This window comes from Callithrix jacchus, chromosome 19, assembly GCF_049354715.1.
Source record: "Callithrix jacchus isolate 240 chromosome 19, calJac240_pri, whole genome shotgun sequence".
NCBI classification, from domain to species: domain Eukaryota; kingdom Metazoa; phylum Chordata; class Mammalia; order Primates; family Cebidae; genus Callithrix; species Callithrix jacchus.
In genome coordinates, this window is record NC_133520.1 from 50,245,952 (window position 1) to 50,266,203 (window position 20,252).

The following is a 20,252-nucleotide window of genomic DNA, read 5'->3' on the forward strand; positions in this document are numbered from 1 at the left end:
CATCTCGGCTCACTGCATTCTCCGCCTCCTGGGTTCAAGCAATTCTCCTGCCTCAGCCTCGTGAGTAGCTGGGATTACAGATTCCCACCACCATGCCTGGCTAATTTTTGTATTTTTAGTTGAGATGGGGGTATCACAATGTTGGCCGGGCTGGTCTCGAGCTCCTGACCTTGTGATCAGGCCTTGTGATCAGCCAGCGTTGGGCTTCCAAAGTTCTGGGATTACAGGCATGAGCCACTGCACCTGGCCTATAATTTTTATATAACAAGAGGAAAAGGAGAAAAAAAGCTCCTTGAATCCTCTGGAAGCCGCTTGAGATGTGGAATGTGGGCATCCCGCAGGAGCCAGCTTGTCCAGGGACCAGGACACCAGGTGGGTGACAGAGTACAGGACTCAGCACCGGCTCCTTGCTGGCCTGATGCCAGCCTGGTCTCTCCCTCCTCCACTGTCCTCTTTGAAGGAGAGCTTTGTCACCTCTTGTGTCCCTTAGAGAAGTGTATGTCCTAATGCCAAAGCATGGAAAGGGGTAAAACAGTCCAGAGAAAGCACTCCCACCTCCAAGCTATTATCCACAGATGAGCTTCCTGCTGTACAGGGTTAGAGTATTCACAACTATCATTGCACAAACGGAAAAAGATTTGTTTCACCTGCCTCTCAACCTTTTTTTTTTTTTTCTGACAGAGTCTCGCTTTGTCGCCCAGGCTGGAGTGCAGTGGCATGATCTCGGCTTACTGAGATCTCCGCTTTCCAGGTTCAAGCAATTCTCCTGCCTCAACCTCCTGGGTAGCTGGGACTACAGGTGTCAGCCACCACACCTGGCTAATTTTCTGTATTTTTAGTAGAGACAGGGTTTCACCATGTTAGCGAGGATGGTCTGGATCTCCTGACCTCGTGATCTGCCTGCCTCTGCCTCCCCAAAGTGCTAGGATTTCAGGTGTGAGCCACCATGCCTGGCCCTGCCTCTTACTTTTAGAACCAACTGACTCAGTCCTTTTGGTGTCAGAATTTGGAAGGGGCAAGGCCCAAGGGTTGTAGGTAGGTGAGGATCTGTGGGGCAGGAGAGTGCCATGTCTCATGGGGGACCCCAGGACAAATGGGGTCTGACAAATGCAGAGGACCAATGTCCTGGATCCCAGTCCCTGGGCTCTGACTCGGGGACAGAGGAGGTGCTGATGACTTCTCCACTTGCATTAAAGTGCTCCTTGGCCACAGCAGGAGAAAAAAAAATCTCTAGTTCCCTCCTAGCCTCGTTCCACCTTGAGATCTTATTTTAGTCCCAAGTTAATCAAGGAAGTCAGGACTTCATGCGAAAAGGGAAGAATGTGCCAGTGTGTTTCGAACACCGTATATGCAAATGAGTCAGCAAAGTATGTTGCTGGCAGCCCCCAGAGGTCAAATGTCAGCCTCCACACTCAACAATTATTTTGCTGAAAATACACTGCAAGCAGGGCGGCAGGAAATGAGTTGCAGCAACCTCAATTCTTGTGTGAAAGTTTCTAATTAGGAATTCAAAGAAGTTGTTGTTTAATGAAAAAGTGAAACGAATGCCTTTTATGTGCCTCCCCACTTCCTCGGTGGTCCCTGATTCAGGGCTGGATCCATTGCCGGGAATATGGACATTATTTAGTTCAGCCAAGAGCAAGCAGAATCTGATGTAATGGAAAGGAAGTTGATCAGATCCTCAGGTTTTGGGGTTGGCAAACTATTGCCTGGGCCAGATCTGGCCCACAGCTTGTTTTTGTAAATAAAGATTTATTGGAACACAGCCATGCCCATTTGTTCACAGTTGATCAATGGCTGCTTTCACAGTACAAGGGCAGAGTTGAGTAGTTGGGAGAGAGACCATGTGGCCTGCAAAGCCCAAAATATTTACTCCATGGATCTTTATAGAAAAAGTCTGCTAACCCATGCTTTAGTTCATCCGTTTTTAGTTTTCCTTGTGTTATGGGACCCCTTTGAAAATATAGTGAAAGCTCTCTTTATATCCCCTTTTGGAAAAGTGCCTTACTTCCTGGTTAAGAAGGCTCACATATAACTCTAACTAGACTCTTCCACAGGGCCAGGGACCATTGTAGTGTATTCTGGACCCCTCACAGGAATCGTTTCTGATGGTATGAAGGACATCGTCCACACTAACGCTGCCCCCTGAACACTGTACAGCAAAAGCAACCTTGGATTACAGATGAAGAGACATAAGTTGTCTTGTGTCTGCCACACTTATGCTGTGTGACGTTGAGTAAGTCACTTTACTTCTCTGAGCCTTGGTTCCCTCAAATGTCAAATGAGGAGTCTAAAATATATGACTTCTTAAGAATCTTTCTGGCTTTAAGTTTCTGTGATCTCCATGGGTCTGGAGTTTATTTCTGGAGCTGAAAAGAGAGAGGGGTTGTGATTTATTTATTTTCAAAACTTCTGAATTTGTTTGGCCACCCAGAGAGGTCTGTGGCAGTTAATTTAGTTAATTCCAAGCTGGGATTTGATTACCACACTGGATACTTGGCATCTGTTGGAGAAAACTCTGCCATGCCCCTGCCTTCACCCTGGTCAGCCATCCTGGTCGCCACATGGGGGACGTGTGAGAGAGTGAACATAGTTCAGGCCATCAGAGCTCTGGAAAAACAGAGCCCACCACCTTCTGGTGGAATGTCCACAGTAACGCCTTCCATCGGAAAAACCTGTAAAACAACTTGCACGGATATGATCTGTTCGTCAAACAGCTGTTGAATTTGTGTTGCTTTTCGTTTTAAAATGAGAATAAATGTATTCATACTTTCTTTTTTTTTAAATTTTTTTTGAGGTGGAGTCTCAATCTGTCACCCAGGTTGGAGTGCAGTGGGGCGATCTCGGCTCACTGCAACCTCTGCCTCCCTAGTTCAAGTGATTTTCCTGCCTCACCCTCCTGAGTAGCTTGGATTACAGGCGCTTTCCATTACTAAGGCCCAGCTAAGTTTTGTAGTTTTTAGAAACAAATTTTTACCATATTGGTCAGGCTGGTCTCGAACTCTTGACCTCAGGTGATCCACCCACCTTGGCCTCCCAGAGTGCTGGGATTATAGGCATGAGCCACAGTACCCAGCCTGTGTGTGTATATTTTCTGATCATAAGTATGCTTCATATGTATTATAGGCAATTTTAAGAAATACAGAAAATGTGAAGAAAGTAAAAATCACCCCCAGATCCCGCTCTGCAGAGGTGACTGCTGTCAATGGTTTGATAAATCTCTAGGTGTCTCTTTTATGAACACACACTCACAATAACATTTTTACATACATGGGCTACACATGTTATAGCAGCTCCTACTTTTCATCGATCAAAACGATCCATGTGAATATCTTCCTATGGTGTTGGATGTAGATTTCCAACATTATATTTAATGGTTGCGTGGTATTTGATTAAATATACTGTAAGTCACTGACTCAATCACATCTAGATTGTTTCCGCTTTATTTAGTTTTTGGATTTATTTGCCACACTGTGATGATTATCTGTGCATTTTTTTCTGGTGGCTCAGCTGAGAATAAATTCCTAGTTTTAAAATTAATAAGACAAAAGGTACTCATGAATAATTGTAATGTGAAGGGTCAAATTTCCTCCAGAGAATATATCACACTAAACATCTGCCCACAATAAGGAGAGTGCCCATTTCCACACTCTCTGGCCAACACTAGCCATTGCCAATATTGAAAGTTTTGGCCAATCTGATAGGTTAAAACTGATGTTTTATTGCTGTATTGATTTGCCTTTCCTAGATCATTTTACCTTTGAATGGTACTGTTTATGGTTAAATAGGGGCAAAAATAATGACTTCATATGAGGATTTCATTACTACATGAGGAATTAAGACTGGCATGAAGGAAGACATATGCAGAGAGCCATGGAGCCAGGTGCCCAGCGCAGAAGTTTGATAACTCTTGGAGGGTAATAATATTTTGCTGATTGATTGATTTATGGACTCAATGGTGACTATGAGGAACGGACTGAATGGCTTCTAGAAGCCAGGCTCTAGTCATAAAGGATGACAGGATGACATTTTCCTCTAACTGCAAGGCCACTTGCAGGAAGAATACATTTCCAATGTCTTGTTGATGGTTCTGTCCTGTGCAAGATCCACCTGATTGAATCTATCTGACCTCCCTGGCTCAAGGAATCCTCTTGCTTCAGCCCCCTCCAATTAGTTGGGACTACAGTCATGCACTACCACATCCAGCTAATTTTTGTATTTTTAGTAGAGGCGAGGTTTCACCATGTTGCCCAGGCTGGTCTTGAACTCCTGGACTCAACCGATGATCTGCCTACCTTGGTGTCCCAAAGTGCTAGGGTTACAGGCATGAGTCATGGTGCCTCCCCTCCCTTGGTCTTGAATGGGTCTGCCCATTTCTTTCCTTCCTGGGATAGGAAGATGACAGCTTCACTTCAGCCAATGTCACCAAGAATTTCTCTCCCTTCCAGGTTTGGAAGGTGACAACTTCATTTCAGCCAGTGCAACCCAAGAGAGCCTTCAGAGAAGTCAGAAGATGCCTAATGCTGCCTGTGACCTAGTGCAAGGGGGAAACTGAAGCCCCCAGGGACGAGGGTGGAGATATTGAGAACACAGAGTGGCAACTCTGCCCTGCCGGCTTCCGTGGTGGACTCTTGCCACGAGGACCAGCCAGGGTGGGAGAGGCCCACTGCAGGGAGCTGCTCCTTCCAGGGCAGTGGTTTCCTGCCTTGCTAAATGGCCGTTGCTCGGTGGTGATGATTCATGGCATTTGGAAAGTGTGGCTGTGTTCGGAACAGGGAAGTGAAAAAGAACACAGCCAAGGTCAGTGCAGGACAGGATAGGGGCTGTTACAAAATGTGCAGCTTTACTCTGAAAAATGCAGCGGGTGGGGAGCCACGGTAAACTCGGTCCTGGTGGTTCACACCGCGTGCGTGGCGCCCTGCTTGCTCTCCTTTTAGAGCGTCAGCTTTTCCGAGTGTCAGTCACTAATTTGTCCCTTGGAAGCGGCTGCTGGTCTTGGCTGAGCGGCTGTGGGTAGGAGGAAGTGGATGGGTGATTCAGTGAGTGTCTGCTTCCTCTCTGACTCAGGATTGGATCTGTTTCTGAGGGTGGTGCCAGGGGGCACAGTGTGGCTTTAGCTAGATTCTTTGAACTTGGAGTCAAACTTGAGGCTCTGCCCCTTGTAGCTGCTGGCCGTGCCTTGACCCCTTTAGATGAGTGAGGGGGTTCCGCTAGATCCTATGACCTTGCTCCAGGCTGGGGCAGCCCTTCTGATCTGAGGCCTTCCTGTGGTTTCAGCGGAGAGAGGCCAGCGACATGGAGGGCTGAGACAACTCCTGGACCTGTGCCCACCTTAAGGGCTCCCTTCTCTTTGGGAATTGCATTTGGGGAGCAGCATAGTTCTGAGGGGTTCCACCTAGGCAGGTGCTAGACTGATGGAGGAGGCAGTTGAAGGAGGAGGTAGTTTTCTTGTCCATTTGTCCATTTAGCCAATGATATAATAGGAGAGGCTCAGGTGGGGGGCTGAGACATTCTGAAGTGAAAATCAGGATTGGCTTTTTATTCCAGAGCATGAGTTTTCCAAGGATCTGTTGCTAGTGTGCTGTCTGAAAGCCATCACTGCTGACACCTAAAACCTGTTCTAAGACACTCCAATTCTTCAGATAATTGCTTGTGCCTAAGACTGTCTAACCCTGAGAGTGGAGCGCAGACTTATAAAGAGTTGGAAGCCCGCTGCGAAACCGCTGCAGGTGTCCTGTGTTCCGATGGCCTCCTTCACCTTGGACAGTGGTCTCTTCTTCCTGTCCGTTCTCTCCCATTTCCTCTTTTCTCCCTTCATCGCCTCCCATTTCCTTGGGTAGAGCAGAGCTCCGCAGTTCTAGTTCAGGCAGATGACCCGCATCCGGTCACTGCCATATTCAGTGAGGACTCTACTGGTCACTTGAGAGAGAGAAATGCAAGTCAAACCAGCTGGGGCTTTTTGTTTTCTTTTGTTTGTTTTTTGAGATGGAGTCTTGCTCTGTTGCCCAGGCTGGAGTGCAGTGGTGCAATCGTGGCTCACTGCAACCTCCGCCTCCTGGGTTCGAGTGATTCTCCTGCCTCAGCCTTCCAAGTGGCTAGGATTACAGGAGCCTGCCACCACAACCAGCTAATTTTTGTATTTTTAGTAGAGACCGGGTTTCACCATATTGGCCAGGCTGGTCTCAAACTCCTGACCTCGTGATCTGCCCACCTCAGCCTCCTAAAATGCTGGGATTACAGGTATGAGCCAGCACGCCCAGCCCAGCTTGCGTTTTTTTTTTTTTTTCAGACGGAGTTTCACTTTTGTTACCCAGGCTGGAGTGCAATGGTGCGTTCTCGGCTCACTGCAACCTCCGCCTGCTGGGTTCAAGCAATTCTCCTGCCTTAGCCTCCCGAGTAGCTGGGATTACAGGCACGCGCCACCATGCCCAGCTAATTTTTGTATTTTTAGTAGAGATGGGGTTTTACTATATTGGCCAGGCTAGTCTCGAACTCCTGACCTCGTGATCCGCCCACCTCAGCCTCCTAAAATGCTGGGATTATAGACATGATCCACCAAGCCCAGCCCAGGTAAGGGTTTTAAAAGAAGACTTTGTGTGACCCCGGATACCTGCAACTGGGACCCAACACTGCCGCAAGCTCTCTCTTTTCTCACGCTCCAACTTCCTCCGAATACTGATCTAAATCTCTTTGCTAAGCTTCCTCTCCATGGCAGGTAATGTGGACGATGGCAGCTTTTGCTCACTGTGCCTCATGACTTCCGCCAGAGAGGGACAGAGAGGCCTTCATAGCTTTCACCGGGGCCAGGTGACTGTCATTAGCTCTTGTTACCCATTCATCTGAACTGATGGCTGCTCACATCTGGGCTCTGATTTGTGCTGGGGAGGGAGAACTTTCCAGAGGAAGGGGTCCGTGTCCTGGGAGACATACAATGGAGCCCACCACCCTGGTGCTGAGAGCTAGTCCCAAGTCCTAGGGTGCAGTGGGCCCTCCCCCGTAGCCTCTGCTTCCCCTGCCTGGCAGGGAGGGGCATAGGCTGGGGGAGGAGTGGTATCTGTCCAGAGAGCCCGTTGCTTTCTGGCTTGAAAATCCGTAGGAAAATGGGGATTTTTCTCAGCTCCTTTTATTTGGAGTCGGGGCAGCAGCTGTGTGATTTTCTGAGCGGAATGCCTTGGAGGATCCAAGCGAAGGAGTGAAGGAACAACAAAAGAATCATTCTCAGAAGCATGGCAAAAACGAGACCAAATAAAAACCCCATAAAAATCCCTGTGGGGCAGAGGAAATACCAAGCCAGTGCTTTTGTGCTGCAGATTCTGTAATAAAGCAAAGATTCACAGTTAGGCTGTGCAACTTGCTTATGTTTGGACTGGAGGGAGAATGTGCAGGAAAAGGATATAAAGAGTCTTCCAGGAAAGGGAGGCATCACTGTGTGCATTTGTGTGGTGTGTTGCTGCAGTTCGGGAGCCGACTAAGGACCGGGGTTCATGGGGAGCCTGAAAGAGACGCTGGACAGGAACTGGGTCAAAGTTGGTGCACAGCTGCCAAGATCAGATGACTGTCAGCTGGGCCTGCCCCCTGCTGCCGCTGCTCGATTGCAGGAGGAACTCTGACCTCGATTTAGTCACCAAAACACCGGTCTGGAAAGCTCTTTTGAAGATTGATTAAAGAAACACTCACAGCACAGATAATCATAATTGAGTGACGTAGCTGAATTATCTGCTGTGAGTGGAAGAATGCGCTGATGAGAAATCTCACAGGCATGTTCCCTCTCCGTTCCTCTAATTTGGCTTCCTTACTTAGGGGTGCAGTTTTGGGCCCTGGGAGTGTTTTGAGTTGAGGGGATGGCATGGAGGATGTGGAAACTTTCACTCTCATTTGGCAGGGTGACACGACCCTGGGCACAGAACACCACCTGTCACCGCACTGCAGCTGGTGTGGCCTGTGGCAGGTAGCGCTGTCCACGAAGCTGACCTGAGACGCTGCCTGTAGGGGCTTTCACTTCTGCTTTGTGGCTGTGGGCTGCCGTGAGCCCACTTTGGGGGAGGGCTCACGGCAGGCATCGGGGAAGGCCTGGATTTCATCTGGGAGTGCCTCGCCTCTCTGCACGATGGTTCTGCTCTGGGCAACAGCTGGTGAGCTTCCTCTGGGCATGAAACAGTGGCCACATTAGTTCCCTAATGATCTCTGCAGCTCCATGGGAGATAGAGATGGGAGCGGCTGTCAGCTCTGGGCTTGGCTTCTGGACTCAGTATGCTTGGAGTCTGTTCAGAGTCCTCTGGATTCGGGGAGCAGTTTTGATGTTCATTCAATGCATTCATGATTGATCCATCCACCTATTCACTTACTCACTCACCAGGGCTATCATCTAATCATTCAGTCACATTGAGATGAAGTCTCTCCCACCTTTTCTCTCTCTCTCTTGCCTGGCACAGTGCCAAGCTCCTGCCAGTGCTCCATGCACTTGTTGAGATCTCTTCCTGCTCTGCCTTTGTTATGGTTGAATGTCTAACACCCAAGACCTCAGAATGTGACCTTATTTGGTGATAAGGTCTTTGTTTATTTATTATTTATTTAATTTTTGATATGGAGTCTCGATCTATCACCCAGGCTGGAGTGCAGTGGCGCAATCTCAGCTCACTGCAACCTCTGCCTCCCAGGTTCAAGTGATTCTCCTGCCTCAGCCTCCTAAGTATCTGGGACTACAGGCATGCACCACCACACTGGGCTAATTTCTGCATTTTCAGTAGAGATGGGCTTTCACCATGTCGGCCAGGCTGGTCTCAAACTCCTGACCTCAGGCGATCACTTTGTTACAGGTATGAGCCACTGCACCCGGCCAAAGAGGTGATTAAGTTAGAATGAGGTCACAAGGATGGGCCCTAATCCAATATGACTGGTGTCCTTCTAAGAAGAGGAGACGAGGACACAGACACACATAGAGGGAAGCCTATCTGGGGACATAGGTGAAGATGGCCATTTGCAAGCCAAAGAGAGGCCTCAGAAGAATCCAACCCTGCTGGCACCTACACCTCAGACTTCCAGCCTCCAGACCGTGAAGAAATAAAGTTCTGTTGTGGAAGCCAGTCTGTGGTCCTATGTTATGGCAGCCCAAGGAGCCCAGTACAGCCTCTCAACACGTTCGCTGCGCACACAGTCATCTGCAGGTTATCTAGACCATCTACAGACAGAAGGAAAGACGTACAGGAAAAGGAACAGGAACGAGCTCATTTTTTCTTCATTTTCTCCTCCCAAACCGCCCCTACTCAGCCTCTCCTTACCTCTACCCCCAGCAGAAAGCAGAAACTTAAGGGGAAATGAAACAGGGGCAGCAATGCCGCCCTACAGAAGCTCTGGAATAGAATGGACATCTTTCAGTATAGAATCAGAAGCATCATTTTCTTCTGGCTGTCCCCACCTCTCTAAGTTTGTTTTTAACTCATGTGTATGGACACACACGGCCAGAACACACACATGGCCTGATGGAGCAGCCTCGTGTGTGCATCTTGAAAGACTGGGAACAGGGACCCCAGCTGCTGTGGACACGCTGTGACTGTGTGGCTGGCAGTGTGTTTGCCAGTGTTTGCCAGTCCCAGCTTTATGGGGCATGGTGGCTGGAAAAGGCTCCAATAAAATGATTCTCTGGGCACAAATGATGTCACTTTTTGCCCTTTGTGTGTACAAATGATGCCAGTGTTGTGGTTCCACGCTATTGCTACAGGAGGACTGTCCTCTGATTTACGGCCCTGGCGAATGGCTGTGTGCTCTGATCTCTTGATCTGCAGGAATCATCTTGAGATCTCTGGAATCACCTCCAAGTCTTCAAACCTGCTGTGCTTATTAAGAAGCCAGGCCCGTTTAAAACTGGCTCAGTATGGAAGACACGGTGCTTCTCTTTCTTCTACAGTATCTACCATTTCGGATCAAAGATATTTTTCACTACACAGCACAATAATAATCCTGTCCTGTCAGTCTTTTTGCAATCCTGGCTTAGTTCACCGATTTTAAAGGGAACTGGGATTCCAGGAGCTCAGTGTTGACCAACGGGTCCCATGTTGCGAAGGATTGTGTCCCCAGAGGACTTTGGCCAAGATGTGACCGCAAGTGTGGCTGCAGTCAGCTTCTTTGTGCGTGCTGGGGAGTGAAATTCGCACGTCACAGTCACTTTTCCCTCATATTGATAGTGGTGTTTTAAAGTCCAGTGGCATTTCTTCATTTAATGTCATTGTGAAAACAAGCTTCCCTTTCTTTTCTATGTCTGTTCCAGTGATGGTCTGAGGGCCAGCCCAGCAAGTGTCCCAAAGGCCCCATATGCTCAGCCCGTCCTGCCCCGCTTCCTCCTGCAGTGCCTTCCTTTCTTGGCCTTCATTTCTGCCCCTCGGCCCTGCCTTCTTCCTCTTGCTCCCCGCTTATTGCCAAGCAGAATCCTCTTACTTGATGGGACCTTGGGCGTGCCCTACTCTTGAGGTTAGCTGCGTTTTAGAGGAGTGACTCCTGAATATCATAAGCTTTCAAAATGTAAGGAAATTATCTCCCAGTGCTTGAATGGAGCCAAGGTTTTCTCCCTTGACTGGTTGGGCAGACAGGTCTACTCTGCTGACTCGCATAACCAGGCAAGGTGATCTGCCTGGTTCTAAGCAGCATCCCCTCCTCGGAGTGTGTCTGTCTGCATGTTTGGCTGGTGTGCAGATGCCTTCTCAGGTAGGTCTGGGGTGATGCGAGCTCCTATTACTCAAGGATATTGATTATGTATCTTGCTGCAAGTGGAGACGGACGTGGGCTCTTGGTGCCATCTCACTGCCACCTTCCCTTAGCCCCAGAGCTATAATGACTAGCTAGCCAATGAAAACAAACAAATACTATTGCCCTACATGCGTTCAAACCTTTGCTCTTTTCTATGCTTTCATTTCATAAATGTTGGTACATCCAGAGAACTGAACTGAGCCCACAGCCATGTACATGCTTTTCAGTGACCTGATCACTTCCAATCCGCTCCAGCCAATGAGGATTCAGAGTAGTGACCCTCAGATAAAAGGCTGCATTTGGCATTAGTCATCCATGGAGACATCTAGCCCACTTGGTCTGTGTTAAGTGCCTGGTTCCTGTAAATATTAACAGTTAGAAACGATCCCAAGAGCCACCACGCAGTGATCTGGAAGGTAATGTACACGAACATGACCAGCGATTAGGCAACGCTCATTATTTGCTAAGATTCAGCCACTGATAAATATCAACCCATTATCTCTCTTCCCAACAGTGGCTCATTTACTTGTGTGTGACTCATAGTTGATATTTTATGGGGTCTGATTCAGCAAGGAAAGTTTGCTGCAATAGTGAATGATATCCAAAGCCACTTAACTTCTAGGATACTGGCTTCTCAACAAGAGTGGCCTGGAAAAGCTAAAGGGGGAGGCTTCATCATTAAGGAACTAAAGTGGGTATGGAGGCATATAGAGCAAAAGAGCGTTTGTCACCAGTCAAAGCCAGCGTGTTAAAACCCACTTATCCCCACAGGAACACTTCCGTTACAGTTTATCTATGGATGCCAGTGACCTGCAAGAGGCTCTTTCTCCCTGTTCAAGCGACCTCCGGCTTGTTAGCTCTACCTCAGAGGAGGTGCCAAGATAAACCTCTGCTCATGCAGAAACTGATTTTACCTTTTGCTCTCCGTTTCTTTTCTCTCTTTCTTTCTCTCCCTCCCTTCCTCTCTCTCTTTTTTTTCTTTTCTTTTTCCCTCCCTCCCTACCTTCCTTCCTTCCCTCCCTCTTTCTGAGCCTTGCTCTGCCATCCAGGCTGGTGGCAGTACCGCAATATTGGCTCACTGCAACCTCCGCTTCCCAGGTTCAAGCAACTCTCTGCTTCAGCCTCCTGAGTAGCTGGGATTACAGGCACACACCACCACACCCAGCTACTTTTTCTTGTACTTTTAGTAGAGATGGGGTTTCACCATCTTGGCCAGGCTGGTCTTGAACTCCTGACCTCGTGATCCACCTGTCTTGACCTCCCAAAGTACTGGGATTACAGACATGAGCCACCACACCTGGCCTGCTCTCCCTTTCTGACTGCTTAAAATAAATGTATCATTACCTGCATGTCTACTGATGGTTTCTGACAGTTGACCGCTTGGTTTGTTGAGCTTTATGATGTGCCAGAACTTTGAATGTGAACTCTAGTCTTTATGAATGCCCTTTGTTTATTTCCTACATTTGTGGTGGGCTGAAGGTCAGAAACACACTTTTCCATAGGTGGGTTTTGAACATGGGCCTTTGGCAGACTGTGTGCCGCTGAAAAGCGCTGTCCTGAGCTGAGGGTGTATACACACACACACACACACAGCTGTCGCCCTCTTGCATAATGGCTTGGATTTACTCTATGCTGCCCCACAATAGGAGCTCTGCTTGTGAGTACCTGTCTTCACGCAGGTCCGCACAGCGCTGTGAAGGAGGCATGGATTACCTTAATGGGAGCCACCTCTTTGCCACTATCTGTGTGACTTTGGACAAATTACTTAACTGCTCTGAGCGCAGATTTCTTATTTGTAAACTAGGAATAACGATACCTCCCTTGCCGGCTAATATAAGTGGAGGTGAAGTGTTTAACACACATGGCTCATCAACATTGCTCAGTACATTGCAGCGATCTCCTTCAGCACCAAGCCACTGTAAACGCTGCTGCTGCCAACAGTGAAAAGGGGCCTAACAGAAGCCAGAAGTGTTAGAGACATTGTATTAGCCCGTCGAGCAGGAATTATTATCCAAGGCTTGGACTCCAGCTGGCCAGGACTAGAGAGCGTGCCCTGGCTGCTCCCCGTGCCACCCTGCCAGGATCCTGGAGGTCGTGGTTGTGTGTGTGTTTAGTGGAGGCTGGCAACTTGCTGTGTCAGGTGGCCACGAGGGCATCTGCTTCATCTTCGCCCCCATCACGGGAGCACAGACTGGTCAGGGCGCTGTTAACCAAACAGCTTCTCAACGCCCTTGCTAAACCACCTGGCAGTGGCCGAGGGCTCTGTCTGTTGTTCAGGTAGATCATGCACCTGATGACTTGCAGAGTTCAGCAAGTTCTGGAGATGTTGCTATTCTGTATTTTTAGTGGCATGTCCATGGGTGGGTAATAGGAATCCAATCTGTTGGGATGTACGGGCATGGGGATCCGGGGGGCATGCGGAGTGGGTAAGAAGCTCACGTTGACAGCCAGCTCTGCCCTGTCCTGGTGATCAGAGGGTAACGAACTGTGTTCAAGCAGAAGCTCCTCCCCAAGATCCCTCCCTCCTCACCCACTCTACCTCTCAGGGAAACATCTTACACGAGACGGGGATGTTTCAAATCATGCCCCTGCAGGAGTGTTTTTTTAAATGCATGTCTTTGGTGTCGGGGCTGTAACAGCATGTTTGGAGGAAAGAAAAACTCAGAGCAATGAGTAGATCATGAAGGAGAGAGAATTCCCCTGAAGTTACCAAGAAATGGCCAAGGTGCATTTCCAGGAGGAGAAACGTGAGGTGGATGAAAAGGATCCCTGTGATGATGTTGAAAAGAGCCTGCTTGGCTTTAATCAGCAAGGGCTGCGAGGCACAAGTGCTTCAGTCGGGTCAGTCTGTGCTCTTCTCTTGAAGGTGAGATAAGTCCCCTGGAGGCCGCCAAGGACAGGCCCGTTGGCATCACTCTGGCGACCTGAGTCCCCTAATGTCCTGGAAAAGTGGAGTGTGCTTCCTCAAGAGCCCAGCGGTTACCCATGAAGGCTGGGCCCAGAAGCACGAAGGAGGTGCCCTCGAAGCCTAGGGATGCCAGATCTTCCCTTCCCTCCCGCAGTTTTCGCGCGGCACGGAGGGAGCAAAGGGGAGAAGGTGGCTAGGCCAGCTTTTGCTGCCTGGGATCAGAGCCATTCCTCTGTCAGCCCCCTCAGGGGTGTCTGCACAGTAAGTCAGCAGGAGAGCAACTGTCTCCTCTCAACAGTAGCCAAGGCAGGCAGAAACTACAGTGGAGGTGAGACTCAGGCAGGCAGGGCCACCAAAGGGCCCACTTTGTCAAGTTGGAGTTACACATGGGTTGCTCCTGGTTGAATACATCCACTTCAAGTCTTCCTAAACCCTTCGGGTCCGGGAGTTTCTTCTCTGGTGCCCCAAAGAGTCAACATACCCTTAACCCATTTCCTGCTTCCTGGGGTTGCTATGAGAACCAGCCGAGATGGTATGTGTCAGACACTCACTGTCTAGCACATGGCAAGTGTCCAAGCATGTTACCGAGTGTCACCGTCATCAGTCATCATTATGCCTGACTTGTGGTTTGGGTTTACACTTTAGAAGTCTGTTGTCTTCCAAACTGATCCAGCAGCTACCCCCGTCCACCTCCAAGAAAGTTCCGGCTCCAGGCCGGGCATGGTGGCTCATGCCTATAATCCCAGCACTTTGGGAGGCCGAGGCAGGTGGATCACAAGGTCAGGAAATTGAGACCATCCTGGCTAACACAGTGAAACCCTGTCTCTAGTAATGATACAAAAAAAAATTACATGGGTGTGGTGGCACGAGCCTGGAGTTCCATCTACTCGGGAGGCTGAGGCACAACAATCGCTTGAACCCAGAAGGCGGAGGTTGCAGTGAGTGGCAACAGAGCAGAATCCATCTGAGAAAAAAAGTTTCAACTTTGGGAGGCCGAGGCGGGTGGATCACGAGGTCAACAGATCGAGACCATCCTGGTCAACATGGTGAAACCCCGTCTCTACTAAAAATACAAAAATTAGCAGGGCATGGTGGCATGTGCCTGTAATCCCAGCTACTCAGGAGGCTGAGACAGGAGAATTGCCTGAACCCAGGAGGCGGAGGTTGCGGTGAGCCGAGATCGCACCATTGCACTCCAGCCTGGGTAACAAGAGCGAAACTCCGTCTCAAAAAAAAAAAACTTTCAGCTTCCTTTTGCTTTGTTTTCTAAACAAATTCATTCCTCTAATTCATTCACTTGCTCATTTGTTCATCTACTCAACCTTTATTACATTAATGAGAAAGTGATCTCGGTTTTCACCATGACTTTTAGTGGCAAAGACTGTGGTTACTTATGCACAATCTAAGAAATATCTACTGTGTGCTGTGCTCTTATGTTACCTGCTTACAAAGCTGCTACCACGCACCCGCCTCCCCCCCAGTACACACACACACACACACACACACACACACACAGGTTCTTTTTCAGGTTCCAGGTCTAATTTCTGAGTAGATTCATGTGACCTTGCTCCATTTTCTTGTGCATTTTTTTTTCCCATGGCGGCTGTGCTTTTCACATGAAGCTGGTGTCTGTGGCATTTAGAGCGTTTAGAGGCTTTGGTTTGCTCTCTGTTCTAAGGTCTTCCGATGACCTTACCGCCTAGATCAGGGAATGGGTGAGGGGGAGGCCAGTACACCCCACATGGAGAAAACCAGGCCCATGTGTACTCTGGGCCTGCTCCTTCCTCCGCCTGCCTGAAACCACACTTGCAGTCAGCACGTCAGAACCTGCGAGGTCTGGATAGATTTCTGCTTTTAAAGAGCTGCCGGACCGAGAATGTCAGAGTCACGTTACTCTAGAGATCAAATGGCAATTCACAGCCACAAAGGGAGTGGCACACTCCACCAATCCTCACCCTGAGACTGTCGGGCTAGACCCCTAGGGTGTCTGAGGCTGCCCCTGTTGAAACAGTGGGGCTGACAAAAGCAATTTGAAGGGGAAACAAAAGTCCTGCAGGGTTCGGTTACAAATGTTTGCCTGAACTTGGAATCCTTATTCTAGAAAGTTCTATGCTAACATGGGGGCAGCTGCTGCTTTCATGAGTAGAGAAAAACAACTCTGATGGAGGCGGGTGAGTGAGGGGGAGCAGAGCCAGCAGAAATCCTGGCTCAGCAGCCCGGGATGGGTCCCACGAATACAGTAGCCAGGGAGCAGGGCGCATGCTCTCCAGGATCCCATTTCAGGCCAGCTGGAGTGAGGATGTGTTCTTGGCCACAGGAAAAATGTTCCCTCAGACAGAGCTGTGAACCCGGCAGGATGGAGGGAGGACTGCACTGCCAGGTGACTGCACTTCCCAGCAGCCTTTCCTGTCTTCCTTCCCTGGGTAGCATGTGTTTTTGTGTTGCCAATTCACCCACCTCCCGAAATACCCTTTTTTTTTTTTTTTTTTTGAGATAGAGTCTCACTCTGTGTCACAGGCTGAAGTGCAGTGGCCCAATCTGGGCTCACTTGGAACCTCTGCCTCCAGGATTCAAGCAATTCTCCTGCCTCAGCCTCCCTAGTAGCTGGGATTACAGGCGTATGCCACCATGCCCGGCTAATTTTGTGTGTTTAGTAGAGATGGGGTTTCTTCATATTGATCAGGCTGGTCTCGAACTCCTGACCTCAGGTGATCCACCCGCCTTGACCTCCCAAAGTGTTGGGATTATACGGCGTGAGCCACCGCGCCCGGCCAATTCCCTCATTTTTTAAATGTAGGAATTTTTCTGAGCCTGTGAGCTGTGTTGCAAAACTATAAGCACTTTTCCACAGCTACCCTATGTCATCGGTCTCTGACATAAAGAGGGAAGGAGGAAGGTGGAGCGGGGAAAGGAGGGAGAGAGGGAAAGAAGGAGAAACGCGAGAGAAACATTTTGCAGACGTCAAAGAAGACCACACTCTACAGGATAGCATTACTTGTACATCAACCACCCACTCCCTCTAATTTACTAGAAACCAAACGGCCTCTTTAGACGCCCTTAGACGGGTGAGTCTGGGTTGGGTTTTTCTGGGGGCTGGGAGGTGTTTTGTTTTTTCGCTATCTTCCTTTGACCAAAAGGGCCATTAATTGTTGGGAGTTTGAAAGCTACCTGATTCCCTGAAACAGAGGGGATTTCCATGAGTAATAATTCAGACCGTGCTTGTGTAGAGTGCTATGGCTCGAGTAAATTGATCCAGCTGCTTACAAAGCTCATGGAAAAGTGCCCAGGGGAGAGGACGGCGGCGACTGCAGCTGGGGCCTCTGCTGGTGCTGTCACGTGGTCCAGCCGGCGTCCGCCCCCGGGCCCTGCGCGCCCCCGGAGACCCTCTCCCAGCTCCAGGCGCCCTCTATTTCCCGGCTGCCCGGAACCCCCAGTTCCTCGAGAGGTCGCCACCTTGCAGCCCTGGCTGATTTCGCAGGTTGAAGGCGATTCTTCAACACAAGTTGCAGCCTCTTTTTGGGAAATGCGGGATACTGATTCTGGTTGGAGGCGCCCCGAAGCTCCCTCTTGAATGGCAACCTCTGGTGCCGGGCGTGTTTGTGCTTCCCAGAAGCATCCCGCAGTTCTGTTGTCCGGACCCACCAGGCCCTATTTGCAAAGAAAATCAAATCTGGCAACAGTCACCTGTAACCCGAGGCTACAGAAATACCGATTCCACTGCCCAGATGGTAGAGTTCAATGTGTTTGCTGGCTAAGGCCGCACAAGTTAATTTTTATCCTAGTAAAAAATAATAAACACTGCATTAGCAACTAAATGTTTATCAATTTGCAGTTCATTTCCAGCCAGATCATTTCGCTCCTGCGTGTTTTTACTGCTAGCTGATGCACTGGAGTGCTTTTCCCCAAAACCATATGTGGCTATTTAAGTCTTAGCCTCTGTAGCATTTATATGGTGCTTTTCACCTTAATTGGTTAATATAATTTGGCTACTTCAGCCGTGGTCTTCAAATATCGTGTTTTAATGATCAAGAAACCGCAGTAGGGAAAGATTAAATGACTTGCTGGGGGGATCATCCTGCAGTTCAGGGGTGATGCTAAACAAGGAACCACAGGTTTATATGGCACACAGACCTGTTTGGGGGGGCGCACGTGGCTGAGCAGAGCTGAGTTTGTTGTGTGTCTTTTGTGTGAAGATAATATTAGAGGAAGTGGCAGAGAACAACTAGCTAATGGAGTTGGCAACCCTGCCTGGGAAGAAGATGCATTGGTGCACATAAGCAAGGCTAGCATGTTGAGCCTGTGATGGAAACTCCAGTAGCTATAGTTAAGCCCTTCTGCACATGCTTTCGCTATTTTTGTTAGCAGCATTAGAGGCACTATGGGGTAGTGTCGTCCACTGTTTGTCAGTGGACTGTCATAGCCAGAAACAGTGATTTGGTTAATACAAAAGGAAGCGATGCCCGTCCTGGGATGGTGCAGATGATAAACCTCCTCCTACTTCCCAGTACGAGTAGAAACCTTGATAGTGCCGCTTGGTTTAGGGTGGATCTAAAGCTGCTACCCTGGGGCGAAGGAGAGTATAAAAGACTCTTTAGGGCAGAAGGCAGGATAAGTCAGTTCCTCCTTTATTACCTCTGTGGGAAAATAACTCACTTGCTTGAAGTCTAAATTTTTCTCCCCTGAAAAAGTGAGGGGATAGTAGGATGTCCCTCGCAGGGTGGCTGTGCCCATAAGGGACATGATACTCAAGGCTTGGCATGGTACCTGGCATCTGGTAGACACTGAAGAAGGACTCTTGCCAGCAGAGTAGGCTTCGTGGAGGCGGGTAGGTGATGGGTTGAAGATACCATGTATGCAAGCCAGTATGAGGTCATGCCCGTTTCCCAATGGGCAGGTGACACAAATTTTGTGTCCTTTTTTTGGTCTCCTTGAATATATACTTTTTTTCTTTTTCTTTTGAGACAGCATCTTGCTCTGTCACCCAGGCTGGAATGTAGTGGTGCAATCTCGGCTCATTGAAACCTGCCTTCTGGGTTCAAGCAATTCTCCTGCTTCAGCCTCCGAAGCAGCTGGGACTACAGGCGCACACCACCACACCTGGCTAATTTTTGTACTTTTAGTAGAGACAGGGTTTCACCATGTTGGCCAGGCTGGTCTTGAACTCCTGACCTCAAGTGATCCGCCTGCCTCAGCCTCCTAAAGTGCTGAGATTACAGATGTGCATCACCACGCCCAGCGGCTTGAATATATACTTTTAATGATGCAAGTGAAATAGTCACATTTCTAGTTAAGAATTTATTCACTTAGTTACTTGTTTATTTGTTTATTTGCTTGTTTGAGACAGAGTCTTGCTCTGTCACTAAGGCTGGAGTGCAGTGGCACAATCTCGGCTCATTGAAACCTCTGCCTTCTGGGTTCAGGCAATTCTCCTGCTTCAGCCTCCGAAGCAGCTGGGACTACAGGCGCGCACCACCACACCTGGCTAATTGTTGTACTTTTAGTAGAGACAGGGTTTCACCATGTTGGCCAGGCTGGTCTGGAATTCCTGACCTCAAATGATTTGCCTGCCTGGGCCTCCCAAAGTGCTGGGATTATAGGTGTGAGCCACAGCGGCTGGCCCGTTAGATTAAGAATTGTGTGCATAAATATACTTAGGAATCTTGCCTTATTGTTACTCATTAACTCATTATTCAGACTCTTTGTTATCAACTGTCTGTGTCATTACTTAAGCCCCCCAATTTTTTTTTTTGAGACGGAGTCTTGCTCTGTCACCTAGGCTGGAGTGCAATGGCACGACCTCAGCTCACTGCAGCCTCTGCCTCCCCTGGGTTCAAGTGATTCTTTCTTCAGCCCCCGCCCCCCAAAGTAGCTGGGACAACAGGCATGCGCCATCATGCCCAGCTTATTTTTGTATTTTTAGTGGAGATGGGTTTCATTATGTTGGCCAGGCTGGGTCTTGAATCCCTGATCTCAGTCAATCTGCCTGCCACGGCCTCCCAAAGTGCTGGGATTACAGGCGTGAGCCACGGTGCCTGGCCTTGTGCCCCTTTTTAAATGATCTGACTCAGTCTTCCAGAACACTTCGTCTTGCTTCTGCCCAGTTGTCTTTGAGATCTGGGACTTTCTGAGTGTGTGTGCCATGCTCACTGGAAATGCTACCCCAGGCCTTCATATCCATGTGCTATTTGCCATCTCCACAAAGCCGACTTCCTGCATTGCTTTTAAAAGCGATCTTCATGGCGTTGTGGCTATGAAGGGAAATGTTCATGTGTTTTAGAGACGCATGCTAAAGTAGGAAGGAGTGAAATGACGTGAGCCCTCTGATGCTCTTTAAAAGATTTCAGCAAAGAGAAAAAAAAGTAAAACACACAAAATGAAGCAAATGTTAACAAATCTGGGTAACTGTTGATTAAGTGATAGATCTGTGGGGAGTCGCTGTGCTGTAGTCTGCTCTTTCTACATGCTTGAAAATTGTCCTAATAAAAGTTAAAATGCGCTGGGCCTGGTGGCTCACGCCTACAATCCCAGCACTTTGGGAGGCTGAGGCAGGTGGATCACTTGAGGTTAGCAGTCCAAGACCATCCTGGCCAATATGGTGAAACCC